We start from the raw sequence: 20109 nt of genomic DNA, 5'->3' as shown, positions 1-20109 counted from the left end.
AAAGTTCGCTAACTGAGACTTTTGGGGATTTCTTATACAGAGGACAATTAGCCTGTTGACTGTTCTCTTTTCTGCTGCATGGAATGTGGGCATTATAGATGTAATTACAGGTGATTTCTTGTGACTCTGAAGTTAGAACCTCATGCTAATCCTGGCAGAGGAGAACACAGAAAGTCTGGGTTCTTGAGTTGCCAATTTTTTCAAATAGTACTATGTGAGAGAAAAAAGTAATTTAAGCCCATATTGTTTGTGTTTTCTGTTTCCAAAGTGATATAGTATTTGGCACCTAAAACTGAGATGCTACATAATTGTAGAACTGCCTGAATGAAAAGGCTGGGAGTTAAATAATAAGGACTAACAACAAATTCAATAGCAAATTGGAAATTTCATCTGGAAACATGGTGATCCTTGAAATGCATTGGCAGCCTATTTGGTCAAACTTCCACTTTCCTTTTGTTTTGTTTTTTTTTTTCTTTTTCTTTTTCTTTTCTTTTCTTTTTTATTACTCAAAAATCTTCATTTTTTTTAAAATTTAGGTGGTTCTGTGCTTATGCCTGCAACATTTTCACAATGATTTTCTGCTCTGCAGTAAGGAAAGCATGATTGATTCCATCACGAACACATTTAGCACATATGGAACCATCACAGACCCTGCTGACATGATATATTTTTTTTTCCATTTTAGACAACTTCTTAAAAACTACAGGTCTTATAGCATGAACTCCTGAAAGTCAGCTAAGGCACATGCCAGAAGAGAATTTGGGTGCTTTTCCAACCTTCTAGGTATAAAGGTAAACAATTATATTACCAAGGGTTCGGGACAACCTAGTTTTGTTAGAGGCTGTATTGTAGGACACTCTATAATGGTATGTCAAACGCTGGACCATTCTGAATACCTATCAACATTGTCCCAAGAAGAAGCACCTTCCTTATTTTGAATAGCAGTCTGAATCATCAGTCTGATAGAACTAAGATGAATGTAAGCTTAGGGTCAGGGTACTGGTGCATATTGGCTGTTTTGTTCTGTGTTTAGCAAAATCCTATAAAGCAGAGAAGTCAGAGTACAGCTCGTCATTCTTTAAGGTGAAGAAAATTACAACATGCTTAAGGGATTCCTGTACGTTTTTAAGGGAGGCAAAGTTGACTGGGTTGAATAACCCAAGTGCTTATCTTCTCCAGTCTGAAATGATTAACAGTGGTTGCATGATAGGTGACTTACCTAGAGATAAAATGAAATAGCCTCACGTGGAGATAAAGTGACATGGTATATGGTTTCACTTACTTGTGGAACATAAGGAATAACACGGAGGACATTGGGAGATGTAGAGGAGAAATGAGTTGGGGGAAATCAGAGGGGGAGACAATTCATGAGAGACTGTAGACTCTGAGAAACAAACAGGGTTTTGGAGAGGAAGAGAGTGGGGGGTTGGGTGAGCCTGGTGGTGGGTATTAAGGAGGGCACATATTGCATAAGCCCTGGGTATAGTGCATAAACAATGAATTTTGGAATACTTTTTAAAAAAAGTGACATGGCATATTTTCATGTGTTCAAATGCTGGATATTTAAAGTAGATTTAATTGATCATTTGGGAGGCAAAACAGTTTTATTACAACTACCGTGTGAATGCCTGGAGAGCAAAGTCAGACCCAATTATCCCTGGAATCTCCAAAATTCCCTGGGCTTTACCTGGTTAAAAAATAATAATAATAAAAAATATATATGTGTGTATGTAATGGGCAAGTTACTAAAAGGAGAGGTAAATATTTATGTTTGATGAAATATACAGCATAGGAAGTAGAATGAAAAAGATTTGAGCTATGGTTCAAACACACCATTTAATTGTATAGGACTGGCTAGTTAGCACTTTAGTATCCATTTCAGATTACCATAATCTGTGGTTTACTCTTTGGCAGTACTCTCTTTCACTGCCTCCTACCTTCATTGTTACATATTATTTATTTTGAAACATTTTAAGCATGATAAAGGGAATTATATAACAAATCATTATATATGATGTGTTATCATATATATGTTATAGATATTATGATATATAATTTTATTATAAAAGAGTATAAACAATGGGAAACCACTACTCAGGCTAAGAAATAAACCTCTATAAGCACAGCTTAAATCTTCATTCACATTCAACCCAACTATTGCCCACTCCTGCCAGAGCTAACCATACTCTTTCATTCAATTTCCCATGTATATTCTACATTTGCTACTTATATACATGTCTCTAAATAATGTGCATAATTTTTCATATAAGTAGTACCCTATACTGTATGCCTTGCTGAAAATTCCCTTATTTCAACTTCATATGCTTCAGTTTTATCCAACTTAATAAATGCAAATCAAGCTCACCATTTTCATCACTAGGTGAATTTCCATTGGATGACTTCACCAAATACATTGGTTTGGGATTTTATTATTATTAATGTTGTTTTGCTCTAGCAAAAATTTCTGATACAAAAGTTACTTCTGTATATTTTTTTCTTCTATGACTTGTGGAAGAGTTTCATTATGTTATATACTTTGAGCCATAGAATGTGGGGGTCACAGGGTATGTACATATTTAACTCCATAAGTATTTTCAAATTGCTCCCCAAAATGGCTATAAAAACTTCCACCTCCACCAGTAACAATATATAAGATTTCCTATTTCTCTATGTCCTTACCACACCATTACTGGCAAACATTTAAATTACTGTCTAATTTAGTGGCATGAGAGATATTTAACTGCAGTTAAGTTTTACATATCCATTACTTCTGATGAAGTTTAAATTCTTTTCATGTATTTATAGGTTCTATAGCCTCCTCAACAAAATTTATACATTTTGCCACTTTTACAATTTAGCATTTTCCATCTTATTTTTGCTTGATAAGAGGGTACTTTGAAGTCTATGTACCAATTCTCTGCTAGTTATATGAATTTCATATGTATTCTTCCAGCCAAGAACTTGACTTTTATTCTTTTAATGTTTTCTTTTCAGACAAAGTGATCAATATTAACATAATCAAATTAATCATACTTTTTCTATATGTTTTTGTTTTCAGATACATTAGTAAATACTCCATACCCTTTGGTCATGAAGGATATTCATATGTTCTATTAAGTTTTTGTTTTCTTACACAGAACTATTTAATACACCCAAATTTTGTATATGATACGAAGTAAAGATTCAGTTTTTATTTTTTCTATTTTTAAAATTTTATTTATTTATTTGAAGAGAGAGAGAGAGCGAGCGCACAAGTGGGTGGAGTAGCAGGCCGAGGGAGAGAGAGAAACAGGTTCCCTGCTGAGTAAGGAGCCCAACACGAGGTTCCATCCTAGGACCCTGGGATCATGACCTGAGCCAAAGGCAGTTGCTTAACCAAATGAGCCACCCAGGTGCCCAAGATTCACTTTTTAAAATGGAAAATTATCGCAGTGAGTGGGTGGCTCCGTTTTTGATCATCTGCTTTCAGTTCAGGTCAGGATCCCAGGGTTCTGGGATTGAGCACCACATCAGGATCCTGCTCAGCACGAAGCCTGCTTCTCCTTCTCCTGCTCCCCCCACTTGTGTTTCCTTTTTCACTATCTCTGGCTGTCAAATAAATAAAATCTTTTAAGAAATATATAAAATTAAAAAGAAACAAAATAAATGAAATTAAAAAAATAGAAAACTATCTTTAGCATTACTTGGTGTTTTATTTTTCTTTCTTTCTTTCTTTAAATTTCATTTATTTATTTGAGAGAGTAAGTGCAGGAGAAGGGGCAGAGGAAGAGGGAGAGAATCCTTAAGCAGATTCTCCTCTGAGCACAGAGCTCAACACAGGGTTCTATCCTAGGACCCTTAGATCATAGCCTGAGCCAAAGGCAAGAGCCAAACGCCTAACAACTGAGCCATGCAGGTGCCCCAAATTGTTCTATCTCTTCATGATTTGTAATCTACCTCTGTCATATATAGTGTTCAGAGACACATAGTTCCATATCTGAACTCTTCTGTGGCATTATTTGTCTTTACCACAGCAAAATTCCAGTGTCTCAATTACCATTGCTTTATGGAGTGTCTTAGCATGTACTACTGTATAGACTGCTTCTTTATTCTTCCTTACAATTGTCTTGTCTGTCATTGGGTTACTAGTTCATTTATATTTTCCTATCAGCTTCTCTAGGACCAGCAAAAAAATTGAAAGTTTGATAAGAATTATAATGAATTTATCCCCTAGTTTGGGGAGAATCAATATTTTTGTAGCAATGAATCTTTCTTGTGAGTGTCTGTTAATATTGTTTTATATCATTAACAAAGCTTATTTATTTATTATTAACAATTATTATTATTATTAACAAAGTTTAAAAAGTCTTTCTCTATAAAGGTCTTAGACATCTATTGTCAAATGTATTTCTATATACACCATATTATAAATGTTATCCATTAAAACCCATATTTTCTTACTCTTTTTTATCTAGTGAATAGTAATATAATTAATGGCAGAATGATTTTGTAGTTAAGAAATCTACTTAAAATCTTATCTACTCTATTAATGTGTTAGTATATTATCATTGCTCTTTCTCTCCAGTCCCTAAACTATGTTTCTTATTTTTGTCTTCCTGAATTCACTAAGGCTTCAAATGTAATGTTGAATGTTAGGAAGAGACATTTGTTCCCATTCTTTGTGTTTAAAGAATATGCTTCCAAGATTTCAGCATTAAATGCTATGCTGTTCTTCATTAGCTTTGAGAAGTGTTCTACTATCTTCAGTTTGCTAAAAGTTTTTGTGATAAATGGGTATTGGTTGTTTATAAAGGCCTTTTCCACAATGTGTTTCTAATCATACATATTTCTCTCTTTTAAATTTTAAATAAGGAAAATCATATAGGTAGATTATCTAATAAGCCTATCCATCTTTGTATGCCTCAGATGAACCCTACTTAACCACAATTTAGTATATTGCTGGGTTTATTTTGCTAAAATTTGTACAATTGCTTACCTTTGTTCCTACTGGCATTAACCCAATGAAAACGACACCAGATTTTCTTCCAAAAAAATGTAAAAAAGAAAAAAGAAAGAACAATTTTGGAACACACATTGTATAAAATTTTCAAGGTGCTTTACATGGCTTTCACTTAAATTTCAAAACAGCTTTATAAGTTAGGTGATCTTTATGACTCATTTTTAGTTAAAGTTTAAGGAGGTAGAATCACTTTCTTAAGAATGAAAATTGATTGATGACAGAGGCATCCTTTGGAAAAACTCCATTATGTTATCTGTCAGGACTTTCTTTTGTTTTAGGCCTAGTGACATGTTAGATTATCCAAAAACCTTCATATGTGCTTAAACATTTTTTGATCCTTTCTCTGCTTTTTTTTTTGTGTGTTTGTTTGTTTTTTTTAGATTTTATTCATGTATTTTAGAGAGAGACCAAAATCACTGTGGGGAGAGGCTAGAAAAAAGGAAAAGTCTTAAATGAACACTTCACTGAATATGGAGCCCCACATAAGTCTTAATCTCCTGACCCTGAGATCACAGCCTGAGCTGAAACCAGAGGTGAAAACACACTAAACCAACTGTGCCACCCAGGAGATCCTCTCTTCCATTTTCTGAACATTATGCCTCTAAAACTTTCCTATTTCCTTCATTTTACTTTGTAATGCAACTAAATGTATACTTCTTATGCATTTGATTTGACTGTGAGCTCCAGAAAGAAGGTCAATAACTGTCCCTTATCTGTTTTTTGAAACTGAGTGCCTCGCATATTGCTTTGTAAATATATAATGATTTCCAAACATATATTTTTGTAATGAATTGAATTATTCTTCCTTGAAGCCAGAGTTTATATTTTGGAAAAGCTGTTGATTTTTCCTGTGCTATATAAGAGAGAAAATTCCCTTGAGTAGTGAAGGAGAAAATTAGTTGAGAAGAGAAACAAAGTAATTAACATAGGATATAAAACAAGCAATAAAGACAGCCAAAATATAGCAAACATAATGAAATTAAAATGGCATTAAGGGAAATATCAAAGTCATAAGAATCAAAAATGGTAGACTAAAATTGCAATTTATTAAATTATATATCATCAACATTCTAAAAATAATATTTTACAACATAATTCTCCAAGCTCTGTTGGGCAAACTTATCAGAAAGTGAGGTAATTCAAGATCCCAAGAAAATGGGATGGGAAGATCCAGCATTTTCTCAGCCCAGGGAAAAGACTATGAAAACCTTAGAGGAGAGAGAGGGAAAATGACATAGAAGCACCAGAATCTCTTTTACTTCAGCTGACTAGTTCCATTTTGTTATATAAAATCCATTTTTATTACTGTTTCTCTGCAAACAACTGCAACTTGGAGATCACAGTATAAGAAGTAAAGTAATATTCCCTATCTCCATTCTTACATTTTTTAAAAACTTTTATCTTAATAAAACAAGTAATACTATGCAATTATAATTCAGATTATATTTACTGTTGCTTTTTATGAAGATAATCATCTATTCAGAGTTTACATTTGAGGCATACTTGGATCACAATGTCTACATGTCAGTCATTTTATTTTTATTTTTTTATTATTTTTTATTTACTTATTTATTTTTTATTATTTATTTTTAAATGTATTCAAATAATGAATATCCCTTTTTAAAAATTTATTTATGAGAGAGACAGAGAACACAAGCAGCGGGGAGGGGCAGAGGAAGGGGGAGAAACAGGCTCCCCACTGAACAGGGAGCCCAATGTGGGGCTTGATTGCAGGACCCTGTGCTCATGACCTGAAACCAAGGCAATCACTTAACTGACTGAGCCACAGGTGCCCCTCTCATTTACCTATTTTAAAGATACATTTTCATAATTAATTATTTAGTACTGTTTTATTTGTATAGTCATATTTCCCCTTGGAAGGAAAAATATATGCATAAACATGGATGCAGATATCAACATGAACACAGACCTCATGAGCCTATATTCTAAACATGGAGCAGAACTGGGTGAGGCATTTTTGAGAACAACAAAATACAAAACCATAGTATTAATTACAATTACAAAAGCATTTTGGGGAAAATAAAATTTGGCTGGAAATTTTAGAGAATCTTTCATAATCTGTATATTAAAAGATCTATCAAATTAAAAAAGCTAGAATCTAGGTGGGACATCACTATGAGCAAAAATGTAACTTACAATGGTGGCTAAAATGAATATGCTATTGAATGGCAAAAATATATCCAAGATAGCTATTTGATAGAAGTGAAAAACTGAAAATATTGGCCAAGTTATAAGAGATTTTAAAAGTTGAGAAACTATTTTGATGTCATTTCTGCTGGATTACCAATTCTTAGAATACAGCTCACCTCTAGCACCTAAAACTGCAACCTTATTTGGAAATAGTCTTTGCAAGTGTAATCAAGTTAAGATGAAGTCACACTGGATTAGGATAGGCTCTGTTCCAATAGCTGGTGACCTCATAACAGAAGGGTTATATGAACACAGAGGCACATAGACATAGGGAGAATGCCGTGTGACACTGGAAGCAGAGACTGGAGCGAGGCAGCTGTAAAGGAACATGAAGGTTTGCCCCAAACCACCAGAAGCAGGGAAAGAAGCAAGGAACGGATTATCCTTATAGCCTCCAGAAGGAATCAACTCTGCAACTGCCTTGATTTAAGATTTCTAACCTCCATAACTGTGAGAGAACAAATTTCTGTTGTTACAAATCATTCAATTTATAATTTATTATGGCAACTATAGGAAACTAATATCTCTATCTCGCATGTTATATGGACATGAATTCCAAGTGGCTCAACTAGTGTCTTTTTTTATTTTAAAATAAGCAGATTTTACTGGAAGTTGCAAAAAAATATACAGGGAAATCCTGCATACCCTTTATCCAGGGTCTCCTTCTTTTGACATCTTGCTAAATTGAGGACAGCAATAAAACTAGGGAATTGATGTTGGCACAACCTATAGATCTTACTCAGATCTCATTAATTATACATGGACTTGTGTGGGTGTGTGTGTATGTAATTTTATCACAAGGTTAGCTTCCTTATAACCTTCCTATAGCCATCCCCACAATCAAGATACTCATCTGTATCATCACAGATTTCCTTCAAGCTACACATTTATAGCCATATCTGCCCTACTTCTTTCTCTAAATTTTGGTAACCACTAACCAGTTCTCTATTTCTATAATTATGTTATTTCATGAATGTTATATAAATGGAATCATGCAATATGTATCCATTTGATAGTGACTTTTTCACCCCACATAATTTTCTTGAGGTTCATTAAAGTTGTTGCATATGTCAATAGTTTGTTTCTTTTTATTGCCAAATAGAATTCCATGGTGTAGATACACCAGAGCTGTTGAACCATTCACCCATTAAAGAACATGTGGAGAATTTCAAGTTTTAAACTATGAAAAATAAGCCTACTATGAACATTTATGGCAAGTATTTGAGTGAAAATACATTTTCATTTCTCTGGAATAAATGTGGAATTCCTGGGTAATATGTTTAGTCAATTTTTAGTTTTTTGTTTTGTTTTGTTTAATTTTTAGTTTTAAAAGGAACTGCTAAACTATTTTTCTGAGGATCTCGGTCACTCTAAAATTCTCAAGTATGAGTGTTCCAATTTTTCCACATTCTTACCAGCATTTAGTTTTGTCACTGTTTTTCATTTCATTCTGATTAGTATATAGTAATACATTATTGCGGCTTTAATTTGCATTTTCTTAATGATAATGAATTTGAATATCTTTTCATGTGCTAATTTACCATCTGCATATTTTCTTTGGTAAGATGGGCATATCCTTTGCCCATTTTCTAATTGTATTGTTGTTTACAATGTTGATTTTTGAGAATTCTTTATATGATATAGACAAAGGTACGTATTACTATAAAATTAATAAACATATTCTCCAACTCTGCAGCCCGACTTTTCATCCTCTTTGAGCTTTTCACAGACCAAAAGTTTTTATATTTAGTGAGGTAAATTATCAATTTTTTTCTTTTATGGATTATGCTTTCAGCGTCCTATCTAAAACTCTCTACTTTGGTTTAAGCTCTAAATATATTTCTCTACATTTTTTTCTTAAAGTTTTATAGGTTTATATTTTACTTTAAGTCCATAATCTATTTTTAGTTAATTTTTATATAAAGTGTGAGTTTTACATTGAGATTCTTTTTTTTTTTTTTTTTTTTTTTTTGGTCTGTAGATGTCCAGTTTCTCTAGCACCACTTTTTTACAAGAAACATGTCCTTCATTTTATTGCTTTTTTCCTTTGTCAAAGGTTAAATAGGCATATTTGGATCTGTTTTTGAGTTTTTATTTGATTCTGTGATTTATATCTTTTTTCCTTCTGGCAATACCACACAGTCTTGATTACTGTAGCATGAACTTGGTAGTCTCTTCAAATATTGTCTCTCATTTCTTTTATCACCATTTCATAGTTATTGTGTACAATCTCTGGTAGATGTTTTGTTAGATTTCTACACAATTATTTTATTTTCTCTGGAACAATTGGGAATGATATTGCATTTTTTATTTCATTTTCCCACTGTTTATTGTCCGTATATAGAAATGCAATTGACTTTCATGTATTGCTCTTGAATCCAATGACTCAGTTCTAGGAGTTTTGTTTTTGTTTTTGTTTTTGTTTTTTCTTTTCTATAGATTCCCTGGGATTTTCTACATACACAATCTTGTTATCTGCAAACAGTTTTATTCTTCTCTTTTCCTTCTTTGCCAATCTTTTTCCTTATATTTCTTTTTTTTTTTTTATTGCAGTGGCTAGAAATTCTGGAATTATGTGAATAAGAGTCCTAAAATCAGACATCCTTGCCCTGTTCCTGATTTCAGAGACAAATAATTCAGTCTTTCATCATTAAGCATAAAGTTAGCTGTGGATACTTTTTATGATAGTAAGGAGGTCCTCTCTTCTAAGTGTACTAAGAGTTTTTAAATCATGAATGATAATTGAATTTTGTTAAATGCTTTTCCTTTGTCAATTGATACCATGCCTTTTTCTTTTTAGTCTGTCTGTATGGTGTATTACATTGACTGATTTTCAAATACTGAGTCACCCTTTCAAACCTAAAATAAGTGTCACTTGTCATGGTGTATTTTTATATTCAAGAAATTTTATTTACATAAATATATTTAAAAGTTATTAAAAGTTAAAAATTTTTGAAATTAATACTTATAGTAATATGTAAAAGTTATATTTGAGTTGACAAAATTTTGTTGAGAATTTTGCATCTATATTCATGAATGGTATTGGAACCAAATCATCCCCATATTGAAAGGCAACAAGATGACTCTGAACTTTCTACTGAGCTTCACTAAGATGGTGGGCGAGGGGTATTTAGATTGTTGAAATGAAAGAGGAAAAGATCACTAGGGAAGAAATAAGAAACCAATGAAAGTCATATTGGATAATGTCTAATTTTTATCTTGAGGAGAAAAAAGGGAAATTTTATTTTTAATAATATTATAAATTACTTTATTCTCCTGGAATTGTGAAACTTTGAGTCATTGTTTCGAATATCTTAATTAATTTAAGACATGGAAAGGAGAAATTAGTATCATTTAATATTTAACCCCACCCCCAAAAAAAACCTTCACCCAAATTAGCTCAATTTTCAAAAAGTTTATTAGGTATCTTTTCAAATTCCTTTAGACCTCTATATAGTGATTAGGTATTACTCAGATTATATTTAAGGAACTATGGAATTTTTCCCACAATACTCCTTTTTATTAACAGTAAAGCAATAATTCAGCTGTCAAAAATAAAAATTTCTCTTATAATTACAATTTTCAGTTTAGCTCATTAAGCTGTTTCTAAGAAAAATATCTTAAAAACACCTCCAATGAATATAATAACAATTAAATGATTCCATAATTTAGAAGTTAAACTACAATCTGAAACATACATTTCAAAAAGAAATATAGCAATTGAGTAGTCAGATTCAAATAACTTTTTTCAGAAGTCATTAAAATTAATTATCACAGCTTAACACTTGAATTGTACTTACCTGAACTATTATTTTAATGAAAAATTGAAAAAAAAGATAATTACAAACAATAACTTACTCTTGTCTGTTTATTTTTATTTCCCATGCCAAGTAGTAAATCTGATCTTTAATTATATATGCTAACAATATTTTCACAAAATCTAATGCTGATATGTAAACATGAGTTAGACGATATTTGTAAAACTTTATATGTTAATTTATAATTTTCTGTTCTACAAATGTTTGCATAAATAATAGATTGGGGTGTTGCTTTTTCCATGATCTTTGTTTAATTAGAAACACTCTTGGCAATTCAACATAATTGGAGGGAAAAAAATGACAGATAATTTCTTCTTTGTATTAAATGTAATTATCTGAGCTGTCTGGAAAGTAAATTTTCAAAAATCTTACTTATGCCAGTGTAGATTTTCTGTGAGAAACTACTGTGTTTAACTTTGTTATAAAATATTTCAAATTCATTTTAATAGTTCCAGGAAAAGAAGACTAATGGTACAGCTGAAGGGATGTGTTAACAACACACAGACATTCCCCTCTCTGCAGATCTTTCTTTTTCACACACACACACACACACACACACACTTCTCTTTCTTCTAGACATTTACAGAAAAGAAATAAGTACAGAGATTGCCAATTTAGAACATTCATTATGAAACTATAAAGAAAACAGGGGTAAAATATGGTCCTGAAATTTAGGATTAATTAAGTTCTTTCTTCCAAACCCATTTCTAGCATTGGTGGTATAGTGGTGAGCATAGCTGCCTTCCAAACCTATTTCTACATACCCACACACATCCATTAAGGAAGGTACACAGGTACAGACAATCCATTAAGAGAATGGAAATAAGGCCTTCCATCCTAACACAAAATATTCCTTAGAATGTAAATACATTCTCAGGATACAAATAGAGTAGTTAATGTGAATATACCCATCTCATATTAAAGTCCTCTTTATTATAACACTATAACACCTGATACTAGAGAAGGAGCTATTGGTGTAAGAAAGTGTTTTTGAAAAAAATTTAAAAAAAAATTAAAAACCACCATTGACACAAAAATGTCCACAGCAGGAAGAAAATTTTATAAAAAGGCAAGAAGTTCATTGAGCACTAAGTACCAAGAAAAATGAAATTTAAAAAAAGTCACATAAAGGCAAATTAATTTAGAATGTTACACATTAAAGACGAAAAGAATGTTTAAACTCTTTGAGACAGAAAACAATAAAATAACAAATAAATGGAGGTGCCCCATCCCAAGAAATAAGCATCAAAATAACATCATACTGGGGTGCCTGGGTGGCTCACTGGATTAAGCCTCTGCTTCTGCTCAGGTCATGATCTCAAGGTCCTGGGATTGAGCCCCGCATCGGGCTTTCTGCTCAGCAGTGAGCTTGCTTCCCCCTATCTCTGCCTGCCTCTCTGTCTACTTGCGATCTCTCTCTCTCTTTCAAATAAATAAATAAAATCTTAAAAAAAAAACATACTTTTCACCAATGCGTAGGGATGTTAAGAAGCATTAGGGCAAGGTCTCAAAGCGGGGAGAGGAAATAGAATAAAATCTGGATTTTTTAAAAGAATTTATTTATTTATTTATTTACTTACTTGAGAGAGAGAGAGTAATAAACAGCATGAGAAGTAAGAGGGTCAGGGGGAGAAGCAAGCTCCTCACTGAGCCAGAAGCCCAATGCAGGACTTGATCCCAGGCCTCTGGGATCATGACATGAGCTGAAGGCAGTCAATTTGCCTACCGAACCACCTAAGCCCTCCTAAAGTCTAGATTTCTATATCACATGAAATTACTAAACTGTTTTCATTAACCAAAAATCACTGAATGTTTCCTTGCATGGAAATATCTTCTCAAGGAAATTACCTACATATTGACTTCAGAAAATGAGAATAAAAACCAGAAACTATGAATGTATTTTCTTTCTTTCTTTCTTTCTTTCTTTCTTTTTTTTTTTTTTAAGATTTTATTTATTTATTTGAAAGGGAGAGAATGAGAAAGAGAAATCACAAGAGGCCAGAGGGTCAGAGGGAGAAGCAGACTCTCCGCTGAGCAGGGAGCCCACCAACACAGGACTCAATTCTTGGACTCCAAGATCATGACCAGAACTGAAGGCAGTCACTTAACAACTGAGCCACCCAGGTGCTCTGTAGCACTTTCTGATGGTCTTAATTCTCAGCTTCCCTTCAGCAGTTTTGTTCTCTAGCAGCAGCAATATGGAACTATGGCAGTGGCCACTAACTTAAAAAAAAAATGTTGTGGGGACAAGTTGAAATTCTGTTTATTAAAACTATATGGCAGGGGCATCTGGGTGGCTCAGTTGGTTAAGTGACTGTCTTTGGCTCAGGTCATGATCCCAGAGTCCTGTGATGGAGTCCCACATCAGTCTCCCAGCTCTCAGGGAAGTCTGCTTCTCCTTCTGACTTCTTCCCTCTCATGCTCTCTCTCACACACTCTCTCTCAAATAAATAAATAAAACCTTAAAAAAAATAACAGCTATATGGTAAATTGACTTTTAAGAAATTATTCTCTTATCATCCAAAATATATTAGAAAAATATAATTTTTTCAGTAAGCAAAACCAAATTCAATTTAAAAAAATTGGTTGTTGATTATAATGTTACAAAATATAGTCATTGCCTAAAAAGATGTGACCATAACATCAGCATGATTTTAAGAGTTAGAAGAATGTAAAAATTAAAAATACATTTGCTGTTGACACTAGGGTTATTCAGTCTAGAATGGCACTGCTGCTATGACATTAAAAAACCTGGAGAGAAAAAAAATCCAGGGTCTGAATTAAACATTACACAATCATTTTAATAAACCAAAATCCATCAATTTTAACATTATCTATCAAGCTACAGAGAAAACAAAACATTTAATTATGTTTGACACAATAGAATATACATATTATCATCTTTAAAGTGCAGGTCAAAGTGAAGAATCATAGAGATAATAACATGTTCATCTCACAAAAGGGAAAGTCAAAAATAATGTTTATGTTGGTTAAACAAATTAGAAATTTCAGTAGTTAAAAGCAATTAACAAGGATAATCAGCAGAAAATGTTTGAAGTGTTAAAATTACCAAGAATTAGAAGAAGGAAAGGTGTGAGAAAGTTGGAAGTGGAGAAATAAATTAATAGCCAATATATCACAGCCCAAGAACAGTAAAATAATCTTCATTTGATGAATTTTAAAAAAACAGCATAAGCATATATGTTAGATACGTAAAGGCAATCACCAGAACAGGTCTAAACAGATATAATTAAAGCCTAAGTTATTATAGTTGGCCATGCAGAAGGTTAGGGCAAGAAATTGATGAGTTTTTTACCTCTATCAACAGAATTTTTATGTTAAAAAAAAAAAAAACTATGTGGATCATTTTGATATATTTTTTAGAAGTTAAGAATGATTTTAAATTTTAATGGTACTTTATTGTAAGGTGACTTTTGGTAAAAATTTTGTTGAACTAACAGTTCTAATAATTTCAAAATTGATAAATTTCATCCTTTATATTGTTTTAAAGAAAAGAGAATTATTGAGATTTCGAGAAAATACTTTTGTTAATGTTTTAATATTTCAGGTACTACTATATTAAAATATAATTTATCTTTTTTAAGAATTTCATTTTTTTAAAGATTTTATTTATTTATTTATTTATCAGAATGAGAGAGAGCACAAACAGGCAGAGTGTCAGAGGAGGCAGAGAGAGAAGCAGGCTCCCCACTGAGCAAGTAGCCAGGTATGGGAGTCGATCCCAGGACCCTGGGATCATGACCTGAGCCAAAGGCAACTGCTTAATGGACAGAGCTACCCAAACATCCTATAATTTATCATTTTCTGGAATTAAAAAATATATAACTATTTAATAATTCTACCTACAAATATTCTTCCTGGGTTCTTCCCCTTAACTTTTCTTTTTTCATTTCTGTAAGCTTAATAGTTATGAATTAAGGTTTTGAATTTTAAAAACTTAGAAAATAGTTAAACCATTAATAATGGGAGTTAACAGTATTAATTAATTGAGTATGATGAATCAGACACTATGCTAACTGCTTTGTATGCATCATCTCATTTATTAATCAGAGTAGCTTTCTCACTTAGGAATTCTTATGACCTCTGTTTTAAATACAAGGAAGTAGAGATTGAAGAGGTTAAGTAGAGGTTCAAGATTTATTTTTCACTTAGTTAATAAATCTTTATTATATAAGAAATATTCTAGAATGTTTGGTACATACCAATGGGGGGAAAAAAAACAGACAAACCTTTACCATCCTGGGACTTATATTCTATTGTGTGGATATAGTAATTTAAAATAAGTCAAATAAATAAACTACGTTGTTTTTATAAGATGATAAATACTATGAAAAAAATATATGGCATAAAGCTGATTGGTAGGGCAATCGCAATTTTAAATATGGTGGTCACGATAGGTCTCATTGAGATGTCATTTAAGCAACTCTCAAAGGATGTGAAGAAGATATCTAAGTGGGTATCTGTGTTAAGGTCACTGAAGACAGAGGGAGTAACCACAGGAAAAGCTTTAAGACAAGAAAACTATAAAGAACAATGTAGGGCTCCACTGCTCATTACAAAGATTTTGACTTTTACTAAAAGTGTAACAGGAAATATGAGGAACAAAACAGTGACTTTCCCTGAGTGTATGAGCTCACTCAACAAGGAAGCCATAGTGTTAGTGTTAGTAAGAGCTCATTCACCTCAATCTTTGGAGAAAGGAATGTGGGTAGAGGGAAGAGGGAATAACATATTAAAGTTATTAAGACATGATGATATGGTATGTGAAGAACAGGGTTTCTGTACAAGAAAAATCAGAAGACCAAGATGGAACAGATATTGAACACTTGATGCCAAAGATTTATAAGTGTGTTTTGTAGACTTCCGGACACCAGACACAGGTTTTTATTAAGGTTCATCAATTCAGGTGTCCCTTTTAAACTTCTTCTTCCCATTAAAATTAGCAACTTTTGATTCTGTTCTATCATTGAACTTGGCCCTTAAACTAAGGATTAAGTGTTTTTCAGGAAGATCCTTTAGATGGTTCCATGAAAGATACTCTAAACAATTAATTTTTTAAAAAATGGAAGAAAAACTGTCACATAAGAGTTATGGTGCCACTGGGGCCATCCACAGCTGCTAAAGAGTAGCATAGAAAGCTCCAGGAGTACCTAGCAGCCAAGGGAAAACTGAAGTGCCACAACACCAAGCCTATTAAAAAGCTAAGAGTAATTGTTTGAATATTCTTTTTTCTAAATCTATTATTATACTCAAAAAGGATGTTACAAATCATGCTGCTTTGCCTATCAAAGATGTAAGACCCACTGGCATTAAATTCCAGCCCAGACCTGCCAATATCACAGGATCCAGAAGCCAAAGTTGGAGCCACCCGAACTTCTAGGCCAAAGGCTGACTTCAGGATGTACGTCTTCTAACTTAAACTGTAAGCCTTCCAGCAATAGTCAAGAAAAGCATAAAGCTGTTTCATTCATTACTGGAGAACTGTTTAGAAAAGCTGTGGCATCACCAAATATACAAGAATTGAAAACTTCAAGACAGCAGGTAGCAGATCAAGGAAATGTTACATGTGCTGACCCTGTGGATAATAACCTTGCTGAAATGAATCCTTAGATAGCTTTCTAAAAGAGATAAACACAAAGAAACTTGCCCCAAACTTTCTCAGACTCTGAAAGGAAGACAAATTGCTGAATGATGGATAATAGGTAAACCAAAGACTAACTCCTATAATCAAACCAAAAGCAATTTGGCTCCTAAACAAGCCTTGGGAAAAAGTTCAGGGAATAGTGCTGTTCTGAAAGAAGTAATAGATAGTTTGTTAAATAAACACAAATTAAGATTCCATCAGTAAAGTCACAGCAACTCTCGAGAGGACCAAATCTTGTAAGACCAGGAGAAAAACTCCCCAGTTTCCCTCTTATTACGTTCAGACCCTTAGTAGGACTCAGACATCAAAGAAACAAGTAGTCAAGGACATAAAGGATATAAAGGTCAATAAGGATAAATAAAAAAGACAAAATGAAATTAAGGTACAGTCACACACTGTTACTGAACAAAGAAGGCAAACCAAATCTTGGACATGCCCCAGTGTGCTTCAGGGAGGCTCTAGTAACAGACATCCAAACATTAAGCAAGACCAGAAATCCACTAAAACTGTTTTAGATCTCAGGCATCACATGTACTGCAAAATATCAAAAACCTTAAGCCAAAATCTTAATTTGACAGTTGGCAATTTTAATTCAGTCATTCCAAACACCCCTAACATAACAGAAAACAGCACTAATGGGAATAAATGCATCAACAGCTATCTTCGCAAAGCACAGAATTTGGACTCCAAATTGAAAAAAATATTCTTCCCTGGAACCAGTTTCTCAATAAGACAGCTCCCAAAACTCAATATGGTGACCAACCTGTAAATGCAAGAAGAGTCCCAAATGAGACCCAAACTAATCCAAATATCAAGAAGATGAAAGCAGAGGATTGAGGGGAAAAAAAAAAAACTAGAAGAATGGCAGAAATCTAAGGCAAAAAATCTAAAAACAGTCTTCTATGGATTTTTTTTTAAAGATTTTATTTATTTATTTGACAGAGAGAGATCACAAGTAGGCAGAGAGGCAGGCAGAGAGAGAGAGAGGAGGAAGCAGACTCCCTGCTGAGCAGAGAGCTAGATGCGGGACTCGATCCCAGGACCCTGAGATCATGACCTGAGCCGAAGGCAGCGGCTTAACCCACTGAGCCACCCAGGCGCCCAAGTCTTCTATGGATCTTAAAAAGAAAAATAATAGAGGGAATTAATATTTCATTCTGGAAGAGTATGGAAAAAGACGAAGAAAAGAAAGTACAACTTGAGTGCTGATTCACAGACCTGTACCCCTGGGGATAAAAATACATGTTTATAAAAAATAAAAAATTAAAAAAAAAAGAAAGAAAGTACAACTTGAACTGTACTATAAAATTAATAACACTCTAACAATGTCTGCAGATCATTGAAGGGGGTGTACTTTCTAATTAAATATTTACCATATTGTCTGGTGTTCCTGAGGCTGAAAAAATCTGCTAAATTCTGAATCTGCAAAGCAAAGTGGTTGGCAAGTAAAGGCACTTTTGATATTATTGGGCTGTAAGAAGATGCTGTTAGAAATGGGGCAACACCGATACAAGTCAGAAGTTGTTAATATTTGCCAGACCCAAACAGAATCACAGAGGGAGTGACCTATGCCTTTGTAGTTGCCGAAATGCATATAACATCCATAGAAGAGCATGCCAGTAAGAAGGAATTTGAAATGTCTTGTCTTTAAAAGAAAGAGAACGCATTACAGCAATACCCCCTCTCCCAAATAACCAAGGCAGAAGAGGATAATCATTCTGGTATCAAATTACGAATCATCCCAATTCCTAGAATAAGTGGAATACCAGAAGTGCAAGGCTTGAAGCTCATCACTCCTGTATGACATTCCCAAGGACTGAGTGAGCTGTGTTCTGCTACCTGGAAACGCTGCAGGGACATGATCTAGTAGTGGCTTCCCTTAATGAGCTATTAGAAGTGGAAGAAGTAGAGTTTTATATTCTATAAAAATGAAGATTTGCCTATAACATTAGGGTTTAAAATTTTTGGCTTATAAATTCTTAATACCTTAAAAAAAAGAAGAAGAAGAAGTTTTTCAGAGCCTCTATGAAACAAGAAACACCCTGGAAAAACCCTGGTGACCTGGAAAAAACTATATAATGGACAGGCAGATTATGGGCTTTCAGGATTTAGTAATTCACTGGGTGTACTCCCAAATTTAATATCCTTACAGGACTGTATTTGGTTTATTTGTTTAGGACTATAGCTGGCCACACTGTTTTATAGCATACATAAATTCTAAACTATTGACTATTACTTTACCTCACAAGTATGGTAAACATTTTCACTTTATTGATCTACTTTACTCTCAGTATAGTTCTTTTTTGTAACAGAAGTTTAGTGCCAGAGCATGATGGACTTTCTATTTTGCACCTGCCTTAGCAGAGAGAGTGAGTCTTCCCAGCTGAGCTTAGAAGCTAGTCTTCCTGACTGGAAGCCACGTGATAGCCAGTCTGACCAAATCCACTCATTTTGCAGTTTATCCTAGCTATGTCTTTGTTCAGAGATTGCAAATGACTTTTATGTGTGGCTTAGACTTCTGTCACTTTGTCCCTGTAGATGAGGGGCAATTCATGCCCTGCCTGTGCCAAGTCTCCTCTAATGAAACACAGTTCTGAATTGGGGTAGTCACCTAGCTTTTTATTCTAAACCTAATTTTGCATTTGGTTTTTCGTTTGTTTGTTGGTTTGTTTGTTTTGTTTAGAAATGCTTCAAATAAAAACAAGAGGGAGCAGTGGAGAGGGGGAGGGAAAGGGACCTTGCTTCTTCACTTTTATTCTTTGGTTTGATATGAGACACCTGCCCTGAGAAGATGGTACAAGCCCCAAAGACTACTACAGGTTACCTTTCTTTCCTCCTGGGCAACTGCTCTTAGAAAGGTAAAATTAGAATCATTACATAAATATAATGTATACATAAATCTAGCCTACATGTTTTAAATTTTAAAATTTTAGCTTTCTTAAAATTTAAGTATTATCTAAAACAAAAAAAATCAAATTTTGTTCATTCCTTAAAAAAAAAAAGTAGCATGCACTATTCTTTTTTTTTATTTATTTTTTATTTTCAGCATAACAGTATTCGTTATTTTTACACCACACCCAGTGCTCCATGCAATCCGTGCCCTCTATAATACCCACCACCTGGCACCCCGACCTTCCACCCCCCGCCCCTTCAAAACCCTCAGATTGTTTTTCAGAGTCCATAGTCTCACATGCACTATTCTAGGGTTTTAAGCATAGTGCTATGGTAGCCCAGAGCGGGAAGCCATTATTACCTATGTTAGGGAATGAGTGACACATAAGTTATGTTCCTTCAATGACAAATACGAGTTGCTTGGGTACTGAAGAGGAAAATGTCCATACTGCAAACAACATGAGGCTTAAAAACAAGAACAAGGTGTGAACTCTGATAAAACAAAAAAATATATATAGCAGAAA

General features: G+C 33.6%; 1 pseudogene; it reads left to right on the top strand.

Moving 5' to 3' along the window:
- The first annotated feature begins 10587 nt into the window (after window positions 1–10587).
- LOC131821844 (cytoskeleton-associated protein 2-like) lies at window positions 10588–18668 on the top strand (annotated as a pseudogene).
- Window positions 18669–20109: the final 1441 nt, after the last annotated feature.

Source organism: Mustela lutreola, chromosome 1 (assembly GCF_030435805.1).
Source record: "Mustela lutreola isolate mMusLut2 chromosome 1, mMusLut2.pri, whole genome shotgun sequence".
In the NCBI taxonomy this organism is placed as follows: Eukaryota; Metazoa; Chordata; class Mammalia; order Carnivora; family Mustelidae; genus Mustela; species Mustela lutreola.
Note: the sequence above shows the minus strand (reverse complement) of the source record. Positions and strands in the feature narration are given on the sequence as shown.